This window comes from Lagenorhynchus albirostris, chromosome 16, assembly GCF_949774975.1.
Source record: "Lagenorhynchus albirostris chromosome 16, mLagAlb1.1, whole genome shotgun sequence".
Lineage (NCBI taxonomy): Eukaryota > Metazoa > Chordata > Mammalia > Artiodactyla > Delphinidae > Lagenorhynchus > Lagenorhynchus albirostris.
The window spans coordinates 24122136-24147369 of NC_083110.1; the positions used below are offsets into that span (position 1 = coordinate 24122136).

At 51.5% G+C, this 25234-nt stretch overlaps 1 protein-coding gene across 2 annotated transcripts in view; it reads left to right on the top strand.

Annotated features, from left to right (window-relative positions):
* Positions 1–1189: 1189 nt before the first annotated feature.
* The window catches only part of CHST3 (carbohydrate sulfotransferase 3), a 41401-nt gene continuing 17356 nt past the window's right edge, over positions 1190–25234 (top strand). Inside the window, exons 1-3 of one of the 2 annotated variants that reach the window (XM_060127067.1) lie at positions 1190–1822; positions 4699–4811; positions 5751–5957. The gene's annotated coding sequence lies outside the window, so the exon portion shown is untranslated. The remainder of the gene's footprint in view (positions 1823–4698; positions 4812–5750; positions 5958–25234) is intronic. The other variant, XM_060127066.1, reaches the window with a different exon arrangement.

A 25234-nucleotide genomic window follows, 5' to 3' on the forward strand; every position in this document is an offset into this window, starting at 1 on the left:
TTTTTGGCTTTAGTCATGGTACCAGAACAAAAGGTGGTCCAATTTTGTAGGATGCATCCTAAAGGGCTATTTTTAGGAACTGAACTTTTGTTTAATGTTTAATGTCCACCAAGTAAAATAGTGTACCTTCTTTAGCACAAATACACATGCACAAACACACACACACACACACAGAGATAAAAGACAAACCAATTCCAAAAGGCTAACTTTGATACACTAGCATAAAAGCCTACACACAAAGAATTTCATGTCATTTTCCTTCCCTTTTACAAAAACAGTTCCAGTTGATGGTCTCTTCATGGTGGACAAAATTGTTGTCGAACCGAACTCGGGTCTGCTTGCCAAACAAGCAGCATAGCCAATATACTACAGCAGGTTGTGGTGAAGTAAAGTACAGGGTTTATTTGCAAGGCACCCATCAAGGAAGTGGGAGACACGCCTCAGATCCGCTCCACTTGCTCTTTGAGTGAGGGGGTTTTATAAAGGGGAAGAACAAAGAGGCTGGGATTAATCATCTTGGGACATTTCCGTGACATTTTTTAACCTCTCTTTAAACTGAAGTATAGTTAATTTATAATATTGTGTTAGTTTCAGGTATACAGCAAAGTGATTCAGTTATACATATATATGTGTATATATATGTACATACACATATATATTCTTTTTCAGATTCTTTTCCATTAGAGGTTATTACAAGATATTGACTAGAGTTCTTATATTGTGCTTTCTGTGACATTCAGGTTCCGGGACTCAGGATGTCTCTGGTTTAGGATTCTCTGGCCAGGTGGTCCAGGCCTCAGGGGGTCTGTTAACGTATCTTGCCCTGGAGAAACAACCTGAGTTTATACATTAATGATATCTGTAATAGCAACTTTAGTACATTAACAGTGTAATTCACACCAGCAACCTTAGTACATTAACCATGTTCTCAACAGCAGCAATTTTGGTCAACTGACTCTGGTTGACTAGTGTTCGGTTAGCACAGGATTGAAGTCAGAGGGGACAAGAAAGGGAATAAAGTTTTGGATAGACACATTAATCATAAACTCCTAAGGGAACTCAGGTTTTAGAAAGACTCCGTTTCAATAGGGTGGGAGGCCGGAAGGACTTGAGGGGCTCTGGCACAGTGAAGCCACGGGGATCTCCAGGCCACCTCCCTTCCAACCCTCCCTCGCCCCTCCCAACCCAGGAGGGGAGCTCTTCTCAGCGTCTCTGAAAGCGGGTAGGGATCCCAGTGGCTTCAAGAGAGTCCCAGGGGACAGGCGGGCGGAGGCGCAGCGCTGGGAACAAAGGCCCACAGAGGGGTCCTGCAGCGCGCAGCTCCCCAGGGGCTGGGGCGACGGCGGCCCGCTCCCCCTCAGCTCCTCCCTCTCCTTCCCTGCTTCCACCCGGAGGCCCGTCGCGCAGCCCGAGCTGCGGCAACTTCGCCAGCGGTTCCCAAGTTGCCGGGGGCGCAGGGGTGGGAGCTGGGTGGGGTGAGGGAGAAAAGGAGGAGGAGGAGGAGGGCTCCCCGGGCGCCTTGGACGCAGTTCAGGAATCCGCCGCCACTGCCGGCCGCTCGCGGACTCGGGCCGAACGGGGAAGGCGCCAGGCAGGACCGCTCGCTCGCTGCGCAGGACGGCGCCCTCCTGGCGCCTCTTCCCGCCCACCGTGCGAACCCGCGGGGCCGAGCCTCCTTCCCTCCCCGCCGCCGTCCCCGGCCGAAGCCGCTTCTGCCTGGTCCTGCCGAGAGGAGGGCAAAGTTGCGGGCGGATGCTGCCCGCGCCGGACCCCTGCCTCGGAAAGTCGGATCCGCCCCCGCTGGAGGAGGCTCGGTGGCGGGGTAAGTAGGGCACCGGCATCCCGGAACCGCCTCTGGGCCCGGGAGATGGCCCAGCGGTGCGCACCCCACCATCCCCGATCGGGCGCGCGCGCCAAACTTTGGAGGGAGAGGGGGCGAAACCGAAGGTGGGAGAGGGAGTTCTCGGCGCGGGGAAAGCTCAGCGCAGGCACCCACACCTCCAGACCCACTGCACCCAGATTCACAACTGCCACATACGCACAGCTCATCACCCATCGAGCCACAGACACACGCACACGCTTCAGACCGAACCGTGCAATTCCGGAAGTGCGGGCGTTCGGATCTTTAGACCAAGCATGTCCTCCAGCCTCAAATAAATCCACTGTCTTTGTCTGCTGCCCCTGCAGCCCCACAGTGAGGTGTCCCCAAAGCGAGACGGGCAGGAGAGGGGCTGCCTTGTCTTTGAAAAGTCGTGGCCGGGACCTCGAGGCTGAGAAGTGGGGAGGGGAAATCAGACATTTCAGTCAGCTCTCCGGGTTCATCAGGAGCGAGTTTGGCGTGGAAACTCGGTGTCTGGGTGATGTGTCTGGGTGTGCGCAGCCCTTCCGGAGGCGAGGCCGGGAGAAAGGAGGGAGTGACTCATAAACTCAGACCAGGCGTGTTAGGGTCTGTGAGCAGAGTAGAAAAGGCTGGCAGGCGGTGCTGCCCTGGACAGCTGGGTGGTGGCAGTGACAGGGCCTGCGAGGGAAGCACAGACCCTTCCCCCTAGCGGATGTGCTTCCTCAGAGAGACTTCCAGGGGGGGTGGGCTGAGGAGATTCCAGCCCTGGGTGTGTATATGTAAAACGTGGTAGGGGATGTTTAACACTCCAAGGTCATGGAGAAAGCAGGGCAGTCCTGAAGCCATATTTATTTTCATTGCACCTGAAGTTGTGTCTGTTTTCGGATGCCCTTGGTGTCCGGGGCTCCAGGATGTTTCAAAGGTTGTCCTGGATCTAGTACAGTGCCTAGCATTGTTGGTACTCGATAAATAGTTGTTTGATGAGTGATGACACCAATAATTCATATATGTTAAGGACACTCTATGAGCCAAGCCAGGTGGCCTCGGCTAGGTTGGAATTGGTCTATCTGCAGAGGAGGGGGCCCTGAGTGGTTCCAGGGAGCCCTGCCTGATCTGTTTAGCCCAAGCAGCAGGTTCTGTTGTGCGCTGTGGGCTGGCACTGGGGACTTGAGTCTTAGCATTGGCCTCTGCTTCCCTAAGAGGGGCAGTAAGAAAGTCTCCATTTTTGCATCTGGCTAAGCTGGGAGTGTTGTGGCGTGTTCTTCCTGGCTCCTACTGGCCTGGAAGGAGATGGGTCTCATGAAGGGTCTAGGAGCTGTGTCCTCCAGCAGTGGCTTGGCTCTGTGGTGGCAGCAGGTAGAGGGGCAATCACAGTCCCTGTACTGAGTATTGGGTGGGTTCCTCTGCACCAGCTGGCATGAGCTTCCCAGAGGAGTGGAAACATCTCGTGTTCCTGGAACTGGGATTGCAAGCAGTCCTGAGAATGATTCCCTACCTTCATGGAATTAGGAACATGCCAGGATGTGGTGCAACTTGGCCATGTAATCACAAAGAAATGTGTCATTCCCCCACCCCACCCCTGGCCCTTTGTGACTAGGTTTGGTGTGCATGTGAAGCTTCTAAGTGGTCTGAATCCTGAAATTAGCAAAGTGTGTAGGCAGCACCCAGGATTGTGGCCCCAGATGAGCGCGAGAGTGATCTGGGCTTGGCCACCCCCAATTTCAGGTGGAACACTGCAGCCAATCCCTTCCCAATATCACCTTTCCACCTTATTTATGTCTTCTGTGAATCAAGAGCTCTACGTTATCTCATCAAGACATCATATCCCTATGAAGTTAGCATTTTGTCACCATTTTACAGATTAGGAGACTGAGGTTCAGAAAGGTTAAGTAATTTTTGGGGGGTCACACAGCTGGTGAGGGACAAAGCCAGGATTTGAAACTGGACAGTCTGACTCTGGAACCCATGCTGTTTCCACCATGCCCAGCTGTCTCTAAGGTCCCTAACTGGTTCTCCATAGCAACAAGGAAGCAACGCTGATGCACTTACTGGGTCCTGGGGCCCCTGACTACAGTCCTCTTTTTACACACACTCTGCCTAGCCTGGGTTACACCATGGGTCATGGAAATCGAAGGCTGGGTGGTACCAGGCTGCTAGAGCCTTCCGTGTGGATTTGGAGTCAGGAAACGATGGGGGTTTGGGAGTGACTGCAGGGAGATGTTGGAGTAATTCCGGCGAGAGCAGATTCACTGCTTATGTGAGAAATGGGGACAAAGCTACCACTCGTGACTATACAAGTCGCAGGTTTGGGTTTGGAAGGAATTGCCAGGTAAACGTCCTCACATGGGTGACTATGTTCCTTTCCCTTTCGGCCCTTGCCAGGGGAGACATCTATCACACAGGGAAATCAGCCCTCACCTGAATATGAAGGGGCGTGTCACGGCTGTCCTTCCCACCACCCACCACATTTCCAGGAGAGCTAGACTCCGTGGTGGTGTCTGGTCCTCAGGAGGGATGGATGGGGAGAGCTGGGGCAACCAGGGGCTGCGATAACCACATGACTCACCGGGTCCCCAGCTTATGCTTTCTCACACAGGCCCCACAGAGGGACAGTGGTTCTCATTCCCGATTTGCTGATGAGGAAATGAGGCTCAGAGAGGTGCAGTGGCAGCCCAAGGTCACAAAGCTAAGGAGGAAGTGCAAGCCATGCTGCCTTCAGGACTCCCTGCAGGCACTTAGGGGCAGCTGTGTTTTCTGCCTGGTTGGTATTCTATCTCCCCAGCCCCAAGGCTGAGAGGGGGTTACCCCCGTTGGGGCAGAATCCTCACAGCTCTGCCCACCCGCATCTCTACCCCCAGATCCTCTGGTACAGGTGTTCACGGCATGGGGAAAGCTGGCAACCTTAAACAAGGAGCAGAAGATAAGCACTGCCCAGCTGGCCCTGCCCACCTTCCACAGCGAGCCCACCTGGGTGAGTGCCGGAGCGTGCGCAGTGCTGACCTGCAAAGATACGGGCGCCCTCTCCCCGCTTCACTGTGGTGTGGACTCGCTGTCCAGGATGGCAGTTAGGAGACTGGGTGTGGGGAGAAGCTGCCCCATCCGAGGGGCGGGGGCTATTAATCTTTGTACCCCTGGCTCTGTCCTAGTGCGTGACACGCGGAGGTACTTAGGAACATTGTCAGATGATGGGTGAATACCAGGGAGGGGCTGTGAGTGCCTCTGCTGGGAAGTGGTAAAGCGGGGAGCCACGGGAATCTGCCGTGAGGAAACACTCAGAGAGGCCTCTGCCCTTCATGAAGTCACGCAGGAGGAAAGGAAAACAGCTCTCCTTTTCATTCCTTAAACAGAAATGCTTGTCCCCTTTGCTTAAACAGGTGGAAGAACACCGCTTGTCCTGCCCTGAGCATGTAGATTCCACGTCTGGGTGTGGGGTGGCCTCTGGCAGGCTGGACAGTTTGTTCTGTGCTTGAAGGTCTCAGCCTACGTCTTCATCAACCTAAATCAGGCTGGTTCTCCTGCACATCCCCCGCCTCTGCAAACTTGGAAGGAGGGGCATGCAGGCCACGGGAGCCCCTGACCACCAGTAACTTAAGGTCTCTAGCGGCCCATCACTCCCTCTCTATGCCTCTACCCTCCCCCCATGCCTCCCCTTACCCCCCTGCCCCACAGAGATGGCTGTGTGCTGGGTTGTTTTAGACTCTGGGAAATTTATCACTGGGATTCCAGAGGGCTCTCTGAAAAGGATTTGGAGGAAAAGCGTGTAAAATAAATAAGCCAATTCCCAGCTCAGCCTCTCCTGAATGCCACAAGTAAACAGCTAGCCTGGGAAACTCTGTTTTGGCCTCTGTGCTCACACCTGACTCACCGGCTGCCTTACCCGCTCCCTCCTTCCTGCATCCTCCCCATCCAGCCCCTCCTCCTTGACTCAGGGAGCCTCAAAAGTCGGGGAACACACCCAACGCCACGCCACACACCCAACGCCGGCTGTCCGGGACACTGGGAAGCTGGCATACTGGTGGCTGGGGACAAGAGGAGAATGTGGGAGAAGAGACAGCTAGGGGTTGCAGCACAGCCCTGCTCCATCTGAGGAAGTCTCCCTGCCTCGGCCCTGCTCGAGGTGAGTTTGACTTTGTTGATGGAGAATGTTGGGGCTTTTTCCAATTTTGTGGCATCTGAGGAAGCTTTATATCTTAAACATCAGTTTAGAGCGGATGGGCCAAAGCTAATTTTCTCCAGAGTGGGCTCCCATGTGAAGAAACCCTAAAAACCCCATTTACGGTGAAGGGCTACCCAGACTAACCAGAATGTCAGGGGTCTTTGCTTTTGACCGGAGTCCTATGAGCTTAGGCCCTATCAGTTTAGGGCTCTGGTGGTGTGAGTTCACTGTTGTAAGTTTCTTTGTGGAGTATGAAGTAAACTCGTGATAACTTAATAACTTCATTTAATTCAGTTGACCCACTCTAAAACCCAGCACCCAGTGAGAAGGGGAGAACCAGGGTGCTAGGGTGGGGTATTTCCCTGGTGGGATTGGCAGCTGAAGGCTCCACTCAGTCCCAGGGAGGGGCCTGGAGGCCTTTCCATTGATGTGCCTATGCCAAGCTGGGTCAGCAAACTGAAATCCCTGGGATCTGGGGAACAGGCACCCCCCTGAGGCTCTGGGTCCCGCCTCCACGCAGGAGCCCCTTTAGCCTGTTGCTGTCAGGCTTCCAAGAGAGAATTTGAGGGGTAAGCCCCATGGCTTGCAGTCTTGTTTGGAAAGAGGCTGCACACCCACATACAGATTAGCACACATCATCATGGGCCAAAATACACACACACACACACACACACACACACACACACACACACACACACACACACACACACACACACACACACACACACACACACACACACAGATACATAAGCACAGGGATGCATTCATCCCAAAAGGCAAATTATGTAATAGTAAAGAGTACATGTTCTAAAGCCAGAATGCCTACCGTACTGCTTAGTAACTGTGTGACCTTGGGCAAATTACTTAACCTCTCTGGGCCTTACTTTCCTAATCAGTAAGAGGGGGATGGTAATGGGTTATAAGTAATGGGGCTATAAGTGAATTTGTATCTGTGAGGAGTTTAGAAATGTGCCTGTACGTAGCTAGATGTTCTAACTATTGTTCACCACATATTCTATGCCCCAGATATTCAGGCCCAAGGGCACAATACTTCCCAGAGGGGTGCTCACAAACTTGTCAGCGAATAGGATCAATCACTTTGCACTTTCTGAGTCCTGATTCTCAGGATGTGTGGCATTCTCTGTACTAGACTCGAATTAGAATTTATTAGAAACATCATTTCGTCTTCCCTTAAGAAGCTCATTATTTTATAAATTTATTTATTTATTTACAGCTGAGTTGGGTCCTTGTTGCGGTGTGCGGGCTTCTCGTTGCAGTGGCTTCTCTTGTTGCGGAGCATGGGCTCTAGGCATGTGGGCTTCAGTAGTTGTGGCTCGCGGGCTCTAGAGCACAGCCTCAGTAGTTGTGGTGCACGGGCTTAGTTGCTCCGCAGCATGTGGGATCTTCCTGGACCAGGGCTCGAACCTGTGTCCCCTGCATTGGCAGGCAGATTCTTAACCACTGCGCCACCAGGGAAGCTCAGAAGCTCATTATCTTAAAACAATGTGGGCACTAACTCCCCCCAGAGAAGGGTATGATTCCTTTAGCAGCATCAGTTTTCAAACTAGTTTCCTTGGAGCCCCAGAGTTCAACGAGGACCCCTCAGAGGTCTGATGGGAGGGAGGATCCAGGCCTCTCCCCCCATTTATCTTTTTTTAAAAAATATTTATTTATTTTTGGCTGCATCGGGTCTTAGTTGTGGCACGTGGGCTCCTCATTGCAGTGTGCAGGCTTCTCTCTACTTGTGGCATGTGGGCTCAGTAGTTGTGGCACACGGGCTTAGTTGCCCCACGGCATGTGGGTCTTAGTTCCCCGACCAGGGATCGAACCCGCGTTCCCTGCATTGGAAGGTGGATTCTTAACCACCGGACCATGAGGGAAGTCCCCCATTTATCTTTTCTACATATTGGGTTTCCTAGGAAAGTTCTGGTTCATAAGAAGGCTCCATAGCTTAGACGGTTGAAAGACCCCCTCCACCGTCTGACCCGCTTCCCATCCTGTGTGCGTCTGTCCGAGCACGCTGTGCGATGCCCGTGCCTATGTGGGCCCATGCAGCTACCTGAATGTTGGCCCCAGGCCTCTCCCATTCTCTTCCCCGCTTCCCTCCTCTCCCCTCCTCTCCAGCTGCCTCACCGTCTGCAGGATTCTGGAAAGTGCTAACATGTCTGAGCCAAGATAGGGCTATCTGAGGAAGTATTCTGAAAACAAACTGGGCCACCATCCTGGCTGAGACTGCAGTGATTTTTAGCAAAGAATTCACAACTTCCGAGGTGGGCAGCCGGGGCTGTGGTCCCTGGCTGTCCTCTGGAGGATGCCTGGGGCCTGTCTCTGCAGGGTTAGGATAGACACGCCTGAAGAGGCCCAAGATTGCAAACCTAGAACCAGGAAGGGGAAGTCATCCTCACCGGATGAAGAACTGGAACCCCCCACCCCATCCCCCCGTGACCTCAGGGGTATGGAACCCTGTCCTCTTCTTATTCTGAGAGATGCTACTTTCCTTTTAGTTTTCCTCCTCCTTTTCCATCTGGTGCAGGTGGCTTGGGGCTGGGGACACAGGAAATATTAGCACTAACAGCTTAGCAAGCACAGCCCTGTGCTTAATTAGTGCCTTCCTGGCCTGCACTCACCGAGTTCTCACAGGATGCTCTCAGGATAGGTACCGTTGTGCTCACTGTTGTACAGACGGGCAGACAGAACCAGACAGATGGGATAAGTTGCTGGCACCTCACTGCTGATGAGCGCAGAGCTGGGTCTGAGGCCTGCAGCCTGGTTTCAGAGTCAGTGCTCTTGACCCTGGGTGTGTCCGTCTTGCTGGGGCCACAGCCGGAGAGGTGGAATGGCTCACAGGACAGTCATTTCGTAACCGTGGCCAGGGCATGCTGCTGGTGTCTGACTGGGCAGTGCTGGGGAGGCTGGCCTCAGGGGTGCTGCAAGCCAAGTCTGAGCCTCGGCCTTCCCCAAGGCTCACTGGGCAGGGCACTGCCCTCATACAATAGCCTCTTTTGCAAGGCCGGCCATCTGCTGATTGCTGCTTCCCCTTGGCAATGGCAGATCTCAGAAAGTGACGCCGATGGCAGCAGAAGGGATTTAAATTATTGGCAAAAGGAAGAACTGGCAGATTGGGGGCCTCTGTCTCCCCGAAGGCCATTCCGGCAAGACAGAAACCTTACCGTGGAGTAAGCACCGAGCTGCTCGAGATGCTGAATGGCTTCCTTTTTTTTTTGAAATAAAGTTATTTATTTATTTTTGGCTGCGTTGGGTCTTCGTTGCTGCGCTGGACTTTCTCTAGTTGCCACAAGCGGGGGCTACTCTTTGTTGTGGTGCCCGGGCTTCTCATTGCAGTGGCTTCTCCTGTTGCGGAGCAGGGGCTCTAGGCGTGCAAGGCTTCAGTAGTTGCAGCACGTGGCCTCAGGAGTTGTGGCTTGCAGGCTCAGTAGTTGTGGCACACAGGCTTAGTTGCCCCGCGGCGTGTGGGATCTTCCCAGACCAGGGCTCGAACCCGCGTCCCCTGCATCGGCAGGCAGATTCTTAACCACTGCTCCACGAGGGAAGTCCCCAAATGGCTTCCTTGGGCCCTGTGATCTCCCGGTGAATATCATCCCCAGCCTCTTATTTCACCAGCCCTTGTCACGTACTTGGTGTTCCAGGTTCCAAACTGACCTCTTTCCCGATACACGTGTCCTGCTCTCTGTAGCCTTTCCAGCTGCCCAGAACACTCTCTCCTTCCTTCTTTTCTCATGGTCAGCTCTCTTCATCCTCAGGCCTCAGCTTGGATGTCTCCTTCTAGAAGCCTCGGTCAGCGGCCCTCCCTATGGCTGCCTGCACGTCCCCGTCCTCACACTTTGCCCTGCTGTGTTGCCCTGGCTGCTTTCATGGTCTGTGGTCTCCACCAGGTAGTGAGCTCTGCGAGCAGGACAGAGTCTGCCTTGTTCCCCTTGTGTCTCCAGTGCTTAGCACAGCCCCAGGCATGCGCTGAGTACCCATGCCTGACTGTGGGACCATGAGTGATGGGTGTGAAACTTGGCCGCAGGAGGAAGGAGGCACTGGACGGTGCCCAGGCTCCCATGATTGGATGCCTAGGGAGTGTTCAGTGTCTGGGCAGAAGTGGTGGGAGTCATGGTGTGTGGAAGGGGGCAGCTGATGTGGACCAGAGGCCCTATGTGGGACAGGGAAGGAATGGGAGAGTGAGACCCTGGGCAGATGGCCTCTTGCAGTTACTACCCTGTGGGCACTGGGCTGGGATCCCAAGGATGGGCCTGAAACGCTCCAAGAGGCCTCTTTGAGTTAGGTGGCCTGGTGGATGGATGCACTATGGGCCTCACTACTCAACCCCTCCAGCAAGCGGTTCTCAGTCCTGTCCCCTTTCTGGACGGACATTCATTCATCCTCTCCGGGCTTCAAAGCTGACCCCCAAGCAATGGAGGCCCCCCATGGCTGAGTCCTTTCCCCTGAGCAGAGAGAAGGAAGCCCAGCTGGCAGGCTGCCTCCCAGGGTTGGTTCCAGTTGCAGCCTTTGAGCTGTCCTCACAGAAGTAGTAGGGCCCTGCGTGCTGGGTTCCCATCCACACCACCCAGGTAGCACACATTAGGTGCTCTGGCCAGGGCACCGCCTGCCTGGGTGCCTGCTCATGCCTGAAACCATGCCAGGTTGGCTGGGGATAGCAGAAGGTGCCTCTAGGCAAGAAGAGGAGAGGACACCTAGGCACAAATAACCACCTTTGAGTCCAACTGTGATGAGCCCACAAAGGTGGACATGAGGGAGGACTTGGGAAAGGCTTCATGGAGGAGGTGGGGGTTCCAGGGCAAGAAGGGAACCTGGGCAAAAGCACAGGCATGGGAAAGTTCAGATTGAATGCAAAGGTTGGTGAGGAGTCCAGTTGGGCTGAACTTCAATTTGTAGGATGCACAAAGAAGAGATGAGGCAGGATGGAGTTGTGGTTACATGTGTAAGCTCTAGAGCCAGGCTGCCTGCATGAGGACCCTCAATCCCCACTTATTGGCTGTGTGACCATGGCCAAGTTGCTTAACGTCTCTGTGCCTGTTTTCTCATCTGTAAAATGGAGATACTAATAGTACCCATCACGTGGGGGTGACAGGAGAATAAAATGTGTTTCTGTACAAGTGTTTAGAGCAGTACGTGGCACACAGCATCAAGAAGAGTGAGCTATTATCCTTATTTTTTTTTTAAAGCAGCTAGAAAAGTAAATTGAGGTCAGATCATAGAGGCCTTTGGATGTCATACTTTCTGTTTGCTAAACACCTGCTGCGTGCCAAGTACTTTACAGACCTTCTCACTGAGCCCCATACAACCTAGCAAAATTGTTAGCAAAGTCTCCATTTTATAGATGAGGAAACAGGCTCAGAGAGGCAGAGTAACCTGCCCAGGGTCACTCAGCCAGGTGGAGGCAGAGGTAGTAATGAAACCCAGGTCTGTCTGGCACTTAGCTCTTTCTTCAACACGGAGATTTAGAGAGACGTGACAGAGGCAGCATGGGGACATCCCCTGGGCTGGAGTCGCGGCCAGGAGCAGAGCATGGATGCTGTAGCCATGGGTCCCTAGGCTGGGAGAGTGGGAGGTGACAGGGGAAGGAGAGATGCAGGCAAGCCTGGAAGGCAAGGAGATGAGGAGGCCCCAAGGCCACAGCACACAGCTCACCATTCAGAGCTCAGGAACAAGCCATTGAGTCATTTTGGGAAAACATGACATCACTGAGTCTTGCTGTCTGCTGCCCACCTGCCAGTCCTCGTGCCCAAAGTCCTGCAAGGGGACCCTCACACCCAGGCAGCAGGGCCAGGTCAGCTCCCTGGCTTTCTGCCCTGAGTTCTCCCCAACCTCTGTAGCCCCATCTTCCCACTGCTCCCCTCCCTGCCTGCGGCCTCCACACCGCCCCCACTCATAGACCCGAATGAGGCAGGAGCTTCTGGAAGTGACGATGAGCATGAACAGCTTCCAAAAGGGCCTCCATGCCAGGCCTGTGATTGGAATTCCTGGTGGGAAGGGGACAGCTGTGTCGAGTTTTTAGAGCTGTTCTTCCCTTAAGAATGATGCCTGCAGGACTTCCCTGGTGGCGCAGTGGTTAAGAATCTGCCTGCCAATGCGTGGGACACGGGTTCGGGCGCTGGTCCGGGAGGATCCCACATGCCGCAGAGAGGCTGGGCCCATGCGCCGCAACTGCTGAGCCTGCGCTCTGGAGCCCGCGAGCCACAACTACTGAGCCCACGAGACGCAGTACTGAAGCCCCCACGCCTAGAGCCTGTACTCCGCAATGGGAGAGGCCACTGCCGTGAGGAGCACGCACACTGCGGCGGAGAGTGGCCCCCGCTCGCCGCAACTGTAGAGGACCCATGCGCGGCACCGAAGACCCAACACAGCCAAAAATAAGTAAATAAATAAATTTATAAAATCAAATTAAAAAAAAGAACGGTGCCTGCTATTCCATTGGAATCATTTTTTAAAAGTAAAGCCTGGTTGAGCTGTGTGCTCATGCTATGCCAGGTCCCAGCAGCCTCCGCCTTCCTAGAAGGTACAGTTGAGTATCTGAGAGCTCTTTATGTACTAGGTATCCTCAGGCTGGGTGATTTATTTGTGTCAATCTGATTGCATGAGGTAGCCCCATTTTATAGATGCCATTGCTGAGGCCCAGAGAGGTTAGGTGACTTGTCCAAGGTCACATAGCCAGAATTCAAACACTCGGCTGTCCAACTCCAGATGTGCCTATGCTCTTAGCCACTCCAGCCTCAAATAAAGCCATCAGAGAATACAGGACGTGGGCTGTACCGAACCTATGCCTGCCAAACTGTGTGGTGCAGACAGGAAGTGCTGGAGAATTTTCATCTCAGAGTGTGGGTTACGCCCCAGAGCTTGTTGGAGGCTGTGGAGACATTTAGGAGGTGACAGAGAGCTCCAGCTTCTTTGGCCTAGCAAACCCTGCTGACGTGGCCATCTGGGGTGAGACTCTCCCCTCTGGAAGGAGCACCGGGGCTCAGGGGGTGCCTGTCCTGGTTTTAAAGGCCAAACCTGGAAAAGGAGTATGAGTCAAGCAAGGGGCCAAGTGCCAGCTTCCTCAGCCCAGTCTGCGGGTGCAGGATGCCAGGCTGCTGCAGCTGCTGCTGCCACTCACAGCTCCCTCCCAGACCGCAGGAGGGGCTGGTGGCCAGCCCTCTCACTCTCACCACGACCTAGCAAGGGAGGCACGGTTATCCCCATTTAACAGGTGAGGACGTCGAGGCTTAGAGAGGTTTTCTGGTGCACCGGAACTCCCTTGGCCGGAAAAGAGAGGAACTGAGACTCTTTAAGTCTTCTTTCTGCCAAGAGACAGACAGAAGGAGGGAGGGGTTAGCCTGCCCTCTGACACTCAGCCGCGCAGGCTGGCTGTTCTCAGGCCTGCATTTCTGATTCATCTGCAATCACCAGGTCCTGATGTTGCAAGGCGAATAACCTCTGGAGTGAGAAAAGCTCTGATTTCCCTTGAGCTATGAGTCACCATTTCTCTGGGAGCACTTTTGAAGCCATAGAGCTCCTCCCCAGGCTTCGAGGGGCAGGTTCCTTCTCTGCCCAAGTGCCAGCCCCACACTGGCCCTGGCAGAGCCTGTCTATGGAAGGGCCAGGAAACAAAGGGCCTCCACTAGAGGCCTGGCCTTGGTGATTACCCCGCATGTGACACCCTGCCTTGCTCTCCACAGACAGGTGCCAGATTCCCAGAGGTCTGTGGGGTCTGCAGCCTTCAGGGATCCCTTGTCCCCTTTAATGCCCAAGGCCCATGTGGTCAGCACAAGTACACCTGCCCTCTCCAAAGATGTCTGGGAATCCCCCAGGATTCCCCAGTGTACAGGGCGGCTCCTCCAGACACCCCTCCCCCCACAGGAGGGAGGGGACCAAAGCCAGTTACTCCCTCCTTGTCAGTCTCAGGCCTGATCACCACAGTAATAATTTCTGGAGAGTTGTCACTTTTCTCACAGAGAAAGTAGACTGTTACGTTCAACTGTAGGGGCAGTTCTGCTTCGCACTGCCCCCAGATTTTCCTTCTGCGATAAGATTTTGGCTTTGCCTCTGCTTAAATTCAAAAGCGTGTTCAAATGACTTTTCCGAAATGAGAGTCTCACCTCAGAAGAACTTTGCCTCTACCTCTACAGGTAGAAAACTGATACCTGCTTTTATTTTATTTTCATTAAATTTTATAAAATAAGTAATCCATGCCCATGGTATAAAATTGGAAAGGTACAAAAGGATATGTGGTGAAATCTCTTTCCCACGCCTGACCCAGACACCCAGGTCTTTCCACGAAGGCAACCGGCAATATTAGTTTCTTGTGTGTAAGCTGCTTTTAAATTATCTAGTTTTAAAACAAATCATACTCCACTGGGCTTCCAGTTCCGCCACCGTTTTTGAGGCACAACTGAAAAACTGCAGCTCAGGAAGTAGTAGGGGCCGCCTGCAGAGTGCAGCTCTGCCTACGACTGTCCCTTACAAGCGGTGCTGGCTGCCCACATCCCTCAGGGGTCACCTTGGGTTCACCCACCCCACGTCCCTCATCCCCCGCAGCTCCAGGCAGCTAGGCCCTGGCTGTCCCCAGCTTCCAAGTGTGGCTCCTTCAGGCTCCACGTGAAACTGGTGCTCCCCACTGCCCCTTCTCCATTTTGCCCTCTGGTCTGGCTGGGCAGGGGCCTGCAACGGGGGCCTGAGGGGTCAGGGCCTGGTGACGGTGATGTGACCAGACTCTGCTGCCTCTTGGCTGGACTGAATGTTCAGAGTCCCCTAGGGGCTCACACAGGTAAGGTCCACTCCTATCCTGAGTGTGACCAGAGGCCTCCCTGCTCCCCTCCCCTTCTCCCCTCCTTTCCTCTTCCCTCCTTTCCTCTCCCTTCCTCCCTGCTCCTCCCCTCCTTTCTTCTTCCCCAGCATATTTATCAGGTGCTGTACAGCAAACATTAACCCTAACATAAAGCGGAAAGTGATAAGAATGGCGCAAGGTGGAGAAGAATGCTGCTAGGAGAGCCCTGTCCTTGAGACTGGCCTTCAGCAGACCCTGCCCTTCATGTCCTGGCCTTGTACCTCCTGCTGGGTGACCTTGGGCAAGTCACTTAACTTCTTTTTTTTTTTTTTAAATAAATTTATTTATTTATTTATTTTTGGCTGTGTTGGGTCTGCGTTGTGGTGTGAGGACTTCTCATTGGGGTGGCTTCTCTTGTTGCGGAGCACAGGCTCTAGGTGCGTGGGCTTCAGTAGTTGCGACACGCGGGCTCAGTAGTTATGGCTCACAGACTCTAGAGCGCAGGCTCAGTAGTGGCGGACCAGGGCTCGAACCCGTGTCCCCTGCATTGGCAGGCGGATTCTTAACCACTGCGCCACCAGGGAAGCCCCACTTAGCTTCTTTGTACCTCCCTTTCAAATCTGATTAAGGAAGGAGAGGGTGGCAGTAAGGATCCAGAGGGCTGGTGGGAGAACCTGGAGCTGCCAAAGGGCTAAGAGGGTGACAGATGTGGGGTAGGGGGGGACGGTGCTCTTCCTCTAAGGGAATCATTATGAATGTGGGGGAGGGCTCTGGGGACACGTGGGGTTTGGGCTCAGACTTAGGGCATGAATGGGGGAGGGGTGGCCCTTTGGGCAGCCTGTCTATCCTGTCTTGGCAAATGCCTTCCCTTTTCTGTATTTCCACACAGCGATGGACCCTCCTCGGCTTTGTATTTTTTAAGTAGTGGCTTTATTTTATTTTTTAATTTTATTTTTTAAATATTTAGTTATTTAGTTGTACCAGGTCTTAGTTGCGGCTTATGAGCTCCTTAGTTGCGGCATGCATGTGGGACCTAGTTCCCTGACCAGGGATCAAACCCCGGCCCCCTGCATTGGGAGCGCAGAGTTTAGCCACTGTGCCACCAGTAATGGCTTTATTTTTGTAATAATGATAGATGTTTAACATACAAAATTCAAGTAAAATGGATGAATACTGAGAAGAAAGCAACAAATCACCCCTCAACCCTACATCCAGATGTAACTGGTTAGCTACCTGGTCCACATACTTCTCTAGGCATATATATAAAGAAAGGGGGGCAGTGGAGGGACAGAAAGTTTTATAAACATGGGGGAAATGCACAATTTAATTTAGCTTTAGGCCAGTGTTGTAAAGAGGCTGTCTGCCCCCAAAGCAGCCCCTCTCATCTGTTCACTAACCTACATGAGGGCCTGGTGTGGGGCAAGGGAACGTTTATGCCAGGATCTTTTTTTTTTTTTTCATTTTCACCAAGAACTTTATTGAACAATTTTGTTCCACTACCTTCTGCCATTTTTCAGGCAACTTCATAATTCTGTCTTCCGAAAACTTTTTATCTTTTTGAACAAACAACTGTTCCAGGTGCCTTTTACAGTCTTCCAGGGAATTGAAATTTTTTCCATTAAGAGAATTTTGTAAAGACCAAAATAAATGGAAATCCGAAGGTGCAATGTCTGGTAAATATGGAGGATGAATCAGAACTTCCAAGCCAAGCTGTAACAGTTTTTGCCTGGTCATCAGAGAAACATGCGGTCTTGCGTTATCCTGACGGAAGATTATGCATTTTCTGTTGACTAATTCTGGACGATTTTTGTCACGTGCCTCTTTCAATTGGTCTAATTGGGAGCAGTACTTGTTGGAATTAATCGTTTGGTTTTCCGGAAGGAGCTCATAATAGAGGACTCCCTTCCAATCCTACCATATACACAACATCACCTTCTGTGGATGAAGACCAGCCTTTGGTGTGGTTGGTGGTGGTTCATTTCGCTTGCCCCACTCTCTCTTCCATTCCACACTGTTGTACAGTATCCACTTTCCATTGCCCGTCACAATTTGTTTTAAAAACACGTTTTCATTATGTTTCAGTAGAGAATCGCATGCGGAAATATGGTCAAGGAGGTTTTTTTCGCTTAACTTATGTGGAACCCAAACATCAAAGCGATTCACATAACCAAGCTGGTGCAAATGATTTTCAAGGCTTGGTTTGGATATTTTGAGTCTGTCAGCTGTCTCCTGCGTGGTATAACATTGATTGTTCTCAATTATTGTTTCAATTTGATCGCTATCAACTTCAACTGGTCTACCCAACCGTGGAGCCTCGTCCAGCGAGAAATCTCCAGCGCAAAACTAAAAAAACCACTTTTGACACGTTCCATCAGTCACAGCACCTTCTCCATACACTGCACAAATCTTTTTGTTCGTGCCAGAATCTTTAAAACCTCTTTAAATTCAGACAAATTACAAAAAGGGAGCCGGTTGAATCACAGATCTTCCTTGACTTTTGATGAGGTTACAGCCTGATAAACCCATCATAAATTGAAAATGCATTTAATACAGCTAATCTACCAAACATCATAGCTTAGCCTAGCCTACCTTAAACGTGCTCAGAACACTTACATTAGCCTACAGTTGGGCAAAATCATCTCACACAAAGCCTATTTTATAATAGAGTGTTGAACCTCTCATGTAATTTATTGAATACTGAAAGTTTATAACAGAACGGTTGTGTGGGCATAGAATGGTTGTAAGTGTTATCAGTTGTTTACCCTCGTGACCGTGACTGGGTGACTGACTGGGAGCCCCAGCTGATCGTACGGCATATCACTAGCCCCAATTCACGTACGGTTGCTACTGAATGTATGTCGCTTTTGCACCATCTTAAAAGTCAACCAACTTAAGTCGGGGACCTTCTGTAGTACACTCTGGCTGTAGAACAGTGGCTTTCAATCTTTTGGACCAAAGCCTCAGACAGAGACACACACACATCACTGAAACGAAAGTCGTATGACACCCGTGCATATCCTTATTACGCATCCTTAATACACTCTGATATTTTCTGTCTATACAATTCTATTCTTTAAAAAAATAAAAGCTTGTCCAACCTACCAAATTGATTGCACAACTGAAATTTGAAACGTATGGCTCTAGAACAGTGATTTTCAAACTTGAGCGTGCATCAGAATCACTTGCAGCGCTTGTTAAGACAGCTTGCCATGCCCACCCTGAGAGATTCTGATTGAGGAGGTCTGGGGAGGGGCCTGAGAATGTGCATTCTGTCAAGTTCCCAGGTGCTTCTGGCCCACTTTGAGATCCCTCCCTCCTAGAATATGTTTTTCTTGTTTTTTTGGTTTTTTGTTTTGCGGTACGCGGGCCTCTCACTGTTGTGGCCTCTCCTGTTGCGGAGCACAGGCTCCGGACGCGCAGGCTCAGCAGCCATGGCTCACGGGCCCAGCCGCTCCGCGGCATGTGGGACCTTCCCGGACCGGGGCACGAACCCGTGTTCCCTGCATCGGCAGGCGGACTCTCAACCACCGCGCCACCAGGGAAGCCCCTAGAATATGTTTTAAGACAGTGTACTCCCTTGGCAGAGACTAGCAGAGGGTTTTCTGTATTCAACACATAATAATTGCTGACGGCTAGCACAAGCATTGTAGGTCTCTGGCAGTTTTGAGGATGCTGATCGGGCACTGTCTTTGGGATCTTCAACACCACACTCCTGAAATCCAGCTCACTATTAATACCAAGTGCTGAAGAAAGGTCCTGCTAAGCAAAAGGACATTTATGCCCAACCCTGGTTGAATTGCCTGCCTCTTAATACCAAGCCCACAGAACATAAAACGCCCCCAGCCCTTTTGAAAACACTGTTCTACAGGCAACGAAAGGTGCCATTTACCATGTGGATTGCACCTTTCTGTTTTTTTAAACAGAAGAAGGGAGGTGAAATGTGAGCACCCCATGGAGAAAGCTGTCCCCTGGCTCTGGTTGGGGTCTGGTGGATTTCACTGTCCCCGGATTGCCAGCTTTAATGGGAAACTCTTCCTGGCCTGAGTGCCCGCATCAGCACCCGAGCTTTCCAGCCTGCTAACTTCTGAAACTGGCCTATAGTTCCAAGCTGCCTCTGTTCCTCCAACCAGGGGACTCAGCCCCCACCCCTAATCCTTCCCCTTCCCCTTCCCCTTTGTAGCCTTGGGGCCCTGCCCCAGCCCTGCAGTTTTCCAGAAGCCAGCCCTCAGCTGGGAGCAGCTTCGTGAGGGAGAGAAGTGTTAAATGGGCACAGAGCCCTTCTGTTCCATTAACAATGGCCCGTTGATGACTGGATCCTGCCCGGTTGGCCCCCTTGACTGGACTTCGGAGAGGAGGAAAGACTCCAGCCCCCCAGGCAGCTACTTCTGGGTGTGAGGTTGATTCAGAGGCCAAGGCCTCTGTCTGCCCACAGAACCTCATTCTTCAGGCCCTGATGCAGCAGTGAGAAGCCCTCTCGCCCCTCCCATCCCATCCCAGGGGTAGTTTGGGGCCCCAGGAGTGATTCACTTCAGGCTAACTCAACAAGCATCTATTGCCCAGCTCCTGGGCACTGAGGCTCAGTGCTAAGTAGCTGTGGGAATAAGAATAACTGCTGACATGAATTCAGTGCTTATTATAGTCAGCCCCACCCTGGTTACCCAACAGAGTCACTAGGGAGCTTATAAAAATTGCAAAGCATAGACACTTCCCCCACCCCCAAATTTTCAGGAGTGAATCCCGGGCACTATTTTGTAAAAGCTCTCAAAGTGCTTCTCGTGCCCAGCTGAGATTAAGCACCACCAGTCTCCTACTGGCTAAACACTACGCTGAGCATTTAACTTGCAGCATCCGGTTTCATGGGGTACGTGCTTGTGGGAGGCTAAGTAATTCCTACCCCACCACAAGATCTCCACATATGAATCCCCACATCTGTGGACATGTTACATCACATGGTAAAAGGGACTTTGCAGTGTGATTAAGGATTTTGAGATAGGGAGCTTATCCTGGATTATCCAAGTGGGCCCAGTGTAATCATCAGGGTCCTTATAATAGGGAGGTTTGACTACAGAAGAGGCGGTCTGAGTAATACATTAAGAAAGACTCAACCAGCCATTGCTGGCTTTGAAGATGGAGGAAGGGGCCATGAGCCATGGAAAGCAGGCAGCCTCTAGAAGCTGGAAAAGGCAAGGAAGAAGGTTCTCCCAGAGACTCCAGAAGGAATGCAGGCCTGCTGACACGTTGATTTTAGGCCAGTGAAACTGACCTTGGACTTGACATTCAGAACTGGAAGATAATAAATATGTGCTGTTTTAAGCTACAAAGTTTGTGGTAGTGTGTTAATACAGGGCTATTACTAACCGTATTTTATAGACGAGGCACAGAAATATGAGGCACTCACTTGGGGTCACACAGCTAGTGGATGGCAGAGCTGGAACAGAAGGAACTCAGGTGCATCTGACCCCTTAATCTGTGCTCTCTCACCTTACTGCACTGCCCCTACTTTGCAGCCAAAGAGACATGGATTCAAATCCCAGTTCTGCCATGTTCTGTCTTTGTGTCCTTTGCTAGTGATGGGTACATCTGGCCGGGGGGAGGCTACATGGGGGAACACGTGACAACCAATTGGAATGCTAGGGTGGGCCAGGTTGTTTCCAGGTGGAGCACCATGTGGAAGAGTTTGGACTTGATTCTGAAGGAATGGAGCCCACGGGGTGCCAGCCTATTCTTCCCTCTGCATTTCATGATGCTGCCTCAGACTTTCAGGCCCACTCAGTCTCTGGGATCTGGCCCTACTGCAGCAACCCAGCTCCCGTGCAGAACTGCAGGGTTGGGGCCAGGAGCAGCATTCTACTCACTGTCACCTGCAGCCAGTGACAACTGCTTGTCTGGGGTGACGAGTAAGCTCCCATTTCACGGAAGGCCAGCAATGGCCCAGTGCCTCCAAAGCACATCTCTTCGAAGGCTCTCCTGCAGCCCTGCATTTGGGGCCATGCATGTCTTAGAGAAGGAATGTGAGATATAAAGAGGTCCAGAGAGCTGTTCAGAGTCACACAAGTTGGTACAGGTCCTGGCCAAGACTCTGATCTGCCCACTGCTGTACAGCTCCTGCCTTTTGGCTAAATCTGCCCGCTCAGCGCTACAGCATAGTGGTTGAGTCCGTGGACTATGGAGACAGACTTCCTGGGTTCCAATCCCACCTGATAACTGAGGGCAAGTTGTCTGGCCACCGCTTGCTTTAACAGAGGGTGGTGATTACTATCTATGAAGGTACCGTGGTACCTTTCTCACAGGGTTGTCCTGAGGACTAAATATATTTATGTGTGTGAAGTGCTTGGAACGGTGCCTGGTTCATTAGAAGTGTTAACTTCTGTTATGATTCAGCTCCCCTAGGGCACAGACTCTTTTCCTCCCTCTATTCCCAATGGCTCTTCCCATGCTTTGCACAGAGCAAATACTCAGCAAATGAATTTACTGGTTGAATGTGAGCTTTTATTAGCCAGAGGCTCACTAGGTACTTTCCCAAATATATGCAATTTTCAAAAATTCCACCTTAGTTATTCAAACCCTTCTCTTCCTCCTTCTTGCCTGGGAGCTGCAGAATTGCCGTAAAGCAGCCTGAAGCTTGCTCTGCCCAGGGGTAGGTCCCATGAGCAGTTCAGAGATAACCAGGCATCCCCAGGTATCACCCACCCTTGAGTGCAAGGTAACTGGCACAGTTAGCATGGCTGCCCAGATCTCCTCAGTTCAAGGCCATGCCTGACCCACCTGCTCAGGCCTCCTCTGGGTCTCTGAGCCCTGTGGCAGCACAGCTCGAGCACCTAGTCCCGAGTGGCCTTCTAGCTCCTCTCCTATCTGAAGCTCACACCAGGCCTTCCAGCTGATGAGAGGGTCAGATGTCGTGTCATCCCCTCCAGAGTCCTGTCCCCGTCTTTCTTCTTCCCCTACTGTGAGGATGGGCTTCCTCATCGTTTTACTTCCTCAGAAAGCCCCCAAGCTTGTCCTTGCACATGAATAGACTCCAGGAGGGTGGCCAGTCCATGGTGTTCCAAAAAGCCAAACTCGGAATTCCAGATTGGACTCAACTCCTTCACTCCTGCCCCAGGAAGGCCATTTCTGCTCAATCTTGTCACCCACCTCTAGCTCCATTTTCCAAAGACCTCTTTAAAACCTGCCTACTGTTGTGGCGGCTGGTTTTTTCTTTTTTTCTATTTAATTACACTTTTTTTGGTTTTGAGATAATTACAGATACATGTGCAGTTTTAAGAAATAATACAGAGAGATCCCTTGAACCCGTTATGCGGTTTCCCCCAGTGGTGCAGAACGCTAGTGCAATATCACAACCAGGATACTGATGCTGATGCTGATATAGGCAAGGTTCAGAACATTTCCATCACCACAAGGACCCCTCATGTTGCTGTACTATAGTTATGCCCACTTCCCTTCTGCCCTCACCATTCTTTAACTCCTGGCAATACTAATCTGTTCTGCTATCTTATAATTTTGTCATTTCAAGAATGTTATATAAATGGGATCATGCAGTATGTCACCTTTTGAAATTGGCTTTGTTCACTCAATACCTCACACATTCATTCACGTTGTTGTATCTGTAGTGCATGCCTTTTCATTGCTGAGCAGTATGCCACGGTATAAGGGAGCTGGTTTTAAATGGACCACTCAAACATAGGCCTAAAAGCTTCCCAAGCACCGTATCCCAAGTAAAACAAGAATACTGGCATGTTCACCCGGCATCCACGCCTGGTCAACAAGAGATCAGCAACACTCCTGTCAGTATGGCCTTGCTGCTGAGTTAGGGTGCACACCGGCAGCAGCTCCTCTGGCTGAGATGCCCTGAGGTGGCGCTCTCTAAGGAAGCTGGGTACTCTCTAAGGCACGGCTCTCAATCTTCGATCACCTAGGGAGCTTTAAACAATTGATACCCAAGCCATACCCAGACCAATTCAATCATAATCTCTGGGTGTGGGACCCGGGCCTCAGCAATTTCTGAAACTCCAGGTAATTCTCACATGCTGTTAGGGTCGAAAAGCAGTGCTCAAGCCGATTCAGCAAATGCACAACAGCGTGCTACCCCTCTAGCCGCAGTAGACGTCACCAAGCAGTCACCACACTCTTTTCCTGCGGAGAGCGACCTTTTCAAACACGCTTCAGGCAGCCACTTCCAATTGATCGGCCTTGGCCCAGGAATCGAAATGACTTGCCCTCCCAGCTGAGAAGGCTGAAACTGTTTGGCAACCGCCATATCCAGGTGTGTCTAGGCCTGGGACCTGATGCATTAGGTGAGCGGCCCTCCAAATCATGCCAGAAAGGAGTGTCCTTGGCCCATAGTAATAGCAGCAGCAAAGCCACAGCAGGCAAGGATTTTCTGGGCTGGTTCCATAGGAAAAGGCAAAGTGAATCAGCCAGTGTCCTTCCCCTGCGGCAGCCTGCAGCCCAGCTGGGAGAGAGATGTGCGTGCAGGGTGTAAACCAACAGTGCCATCAGCATAGACAGGATCTGGCTCACACTGGTCCAGACCTGTAATAATGACCAGCCTGTGTGCAGTCCTCCTTATTTTCAGAGCCTCACACAAGCTTACCTGATGCTCACGACAACGCTGTGGGGCTGACCCAGGCTCAGAGCAGTTAAATACCTTGCTTAAAATCACCAGAGAGGGCTTCCCTGGTGGCACAGTGGTTAAGAATCTGCCTGCCAATGCAGGGGACATGGGTTCGAGGCCTGGTCCGCGAAGATCCCACATGCCGCAGAGCAACTAAGCCCGTGCACTACAACCAACTACTGAGCCTGCGCTGTAGAGCCCACAAGCCACAACTACTGAGCCCACGTGCCACAACTACTGAAGCCCGTGCTCCGCAACGAAGAGCAGTCCCCGCTCACCACAACTAGAGAAAGCCCATGCGCAACGAAGACCCAACGCAGCTATAAATTAATTAATTAATTTTAAAAATCACTAGAGAATAGATGGGAGAGCTGGCACCCATACCAAGTCTGATTGCAAGTCTCCCCTGTCTAGTCCTCAGAGCAGTTAGACATTGACAGCCTGGACCTCTCTCCCCACCTTCAGACTCCGGCTGTCCTCTCCAAGGGCTGGGTATAGATGGACTCCTTCGTGGCCATTGATCAGCCCAGACAATAGCAGTAGTCGGTGTGGGCTAAGACCCAGGCTGCTCCCCTCTCTCCTACCGCTACCTCCCCTACAGATCTGGCGCCTGGATGGTGGGCAGAACTCCCTGGTGAAAAAGAGAAGAGTCACAAGGAATAAAGCCCCTGCCTACTGTTAACAGGAAGGATTAAATGGGGGCTTGAGGAAACTGTGGGACTGCGGACCACCCTGGACGATCCAAATTCTGTATCCTCTGCATTGAAGACAGTAGGATTGGGAAAAAAACCAGGGAGCAAAAGAAATTCTCCTCTCCATCTGTCCCTTACATGAACATTCTCCGGTGCAGAAAGTCTCCTTAGGAATGTCAGTCAGTAGGAGAAAGCAGGAAGGGGACCCTGGGCTTATGCATTGAGAGTTTTTCTCTTCCCAGTAATCTCAGAAATCCTGTCATGGTGGCTCAGCACCACAAAGGCTAATTTTGTACTTGCATCATCTCTGATGCAGGTGGGGTGACTCTCCAAGCAGCGGCTCAGGATCTGGGCTGCTTCCACATTGTATTAAGCTAGTTGGAACAGTGGCCTCCAGTCTTGTCACAGCAAGAGAAGAGAGGACCTGGGGAATGTGTGGGATCATTTTACAGGACTTGAAGCGGCTTATATCACTTTAACCTACATCCCCACAGGTCAGAACCTGGTCACTGGCCCGACCTAACTGCAGGAGGGGCTGGGGAAGGTAGAGAGCATGTGGGTACCCGGTGAGCACCAAGTTTCTGCCAGTTGTTTCCCTAGAATTTCACCCACACAATATATTATGGAACATTTGGTTCTTCAATCCAGTATGGGAAAAAGTGGCACCACGCATCATTTTGATCTGCCCGTATATGCTTTCTTTAGGCAACTGGCCTCAACCTTTTTCTGCTGTAATACCCATGGCAGATTATGTTCACACTCAAGACGCACTCCAATGGACTTGCCCAAATTTTCCCCACATCCAAAAAACACTTTGTAGGAAAGTCCTAAGACTTCTAAAATTTTTGGCTCTTATTCATAAAAACATACAAAGGCATGTGAGTGACAATATAAAATCAGCCGTGTGAAGATCTCTGCCAGCTGTGGTGTGGAAGGGATCGGCAGCCATTCTGTGCAGTGTCCTAGGCTCTCTGTAACACTGCCTCCACTCTCATTCATGAAAGCACAAGCCAAGCGAGGGAGAAAGGTAGAATTATAAGAACCTTGCATCCATTGCAGTTCTTTTCAAAAGGAATTTTTTTTGGTTGCAAATTTTGATGCTTTAACTATTCTTAGTGACCTCACCATTAATTATAATCTGTGGTGTTTTGTTCAGTAAAGG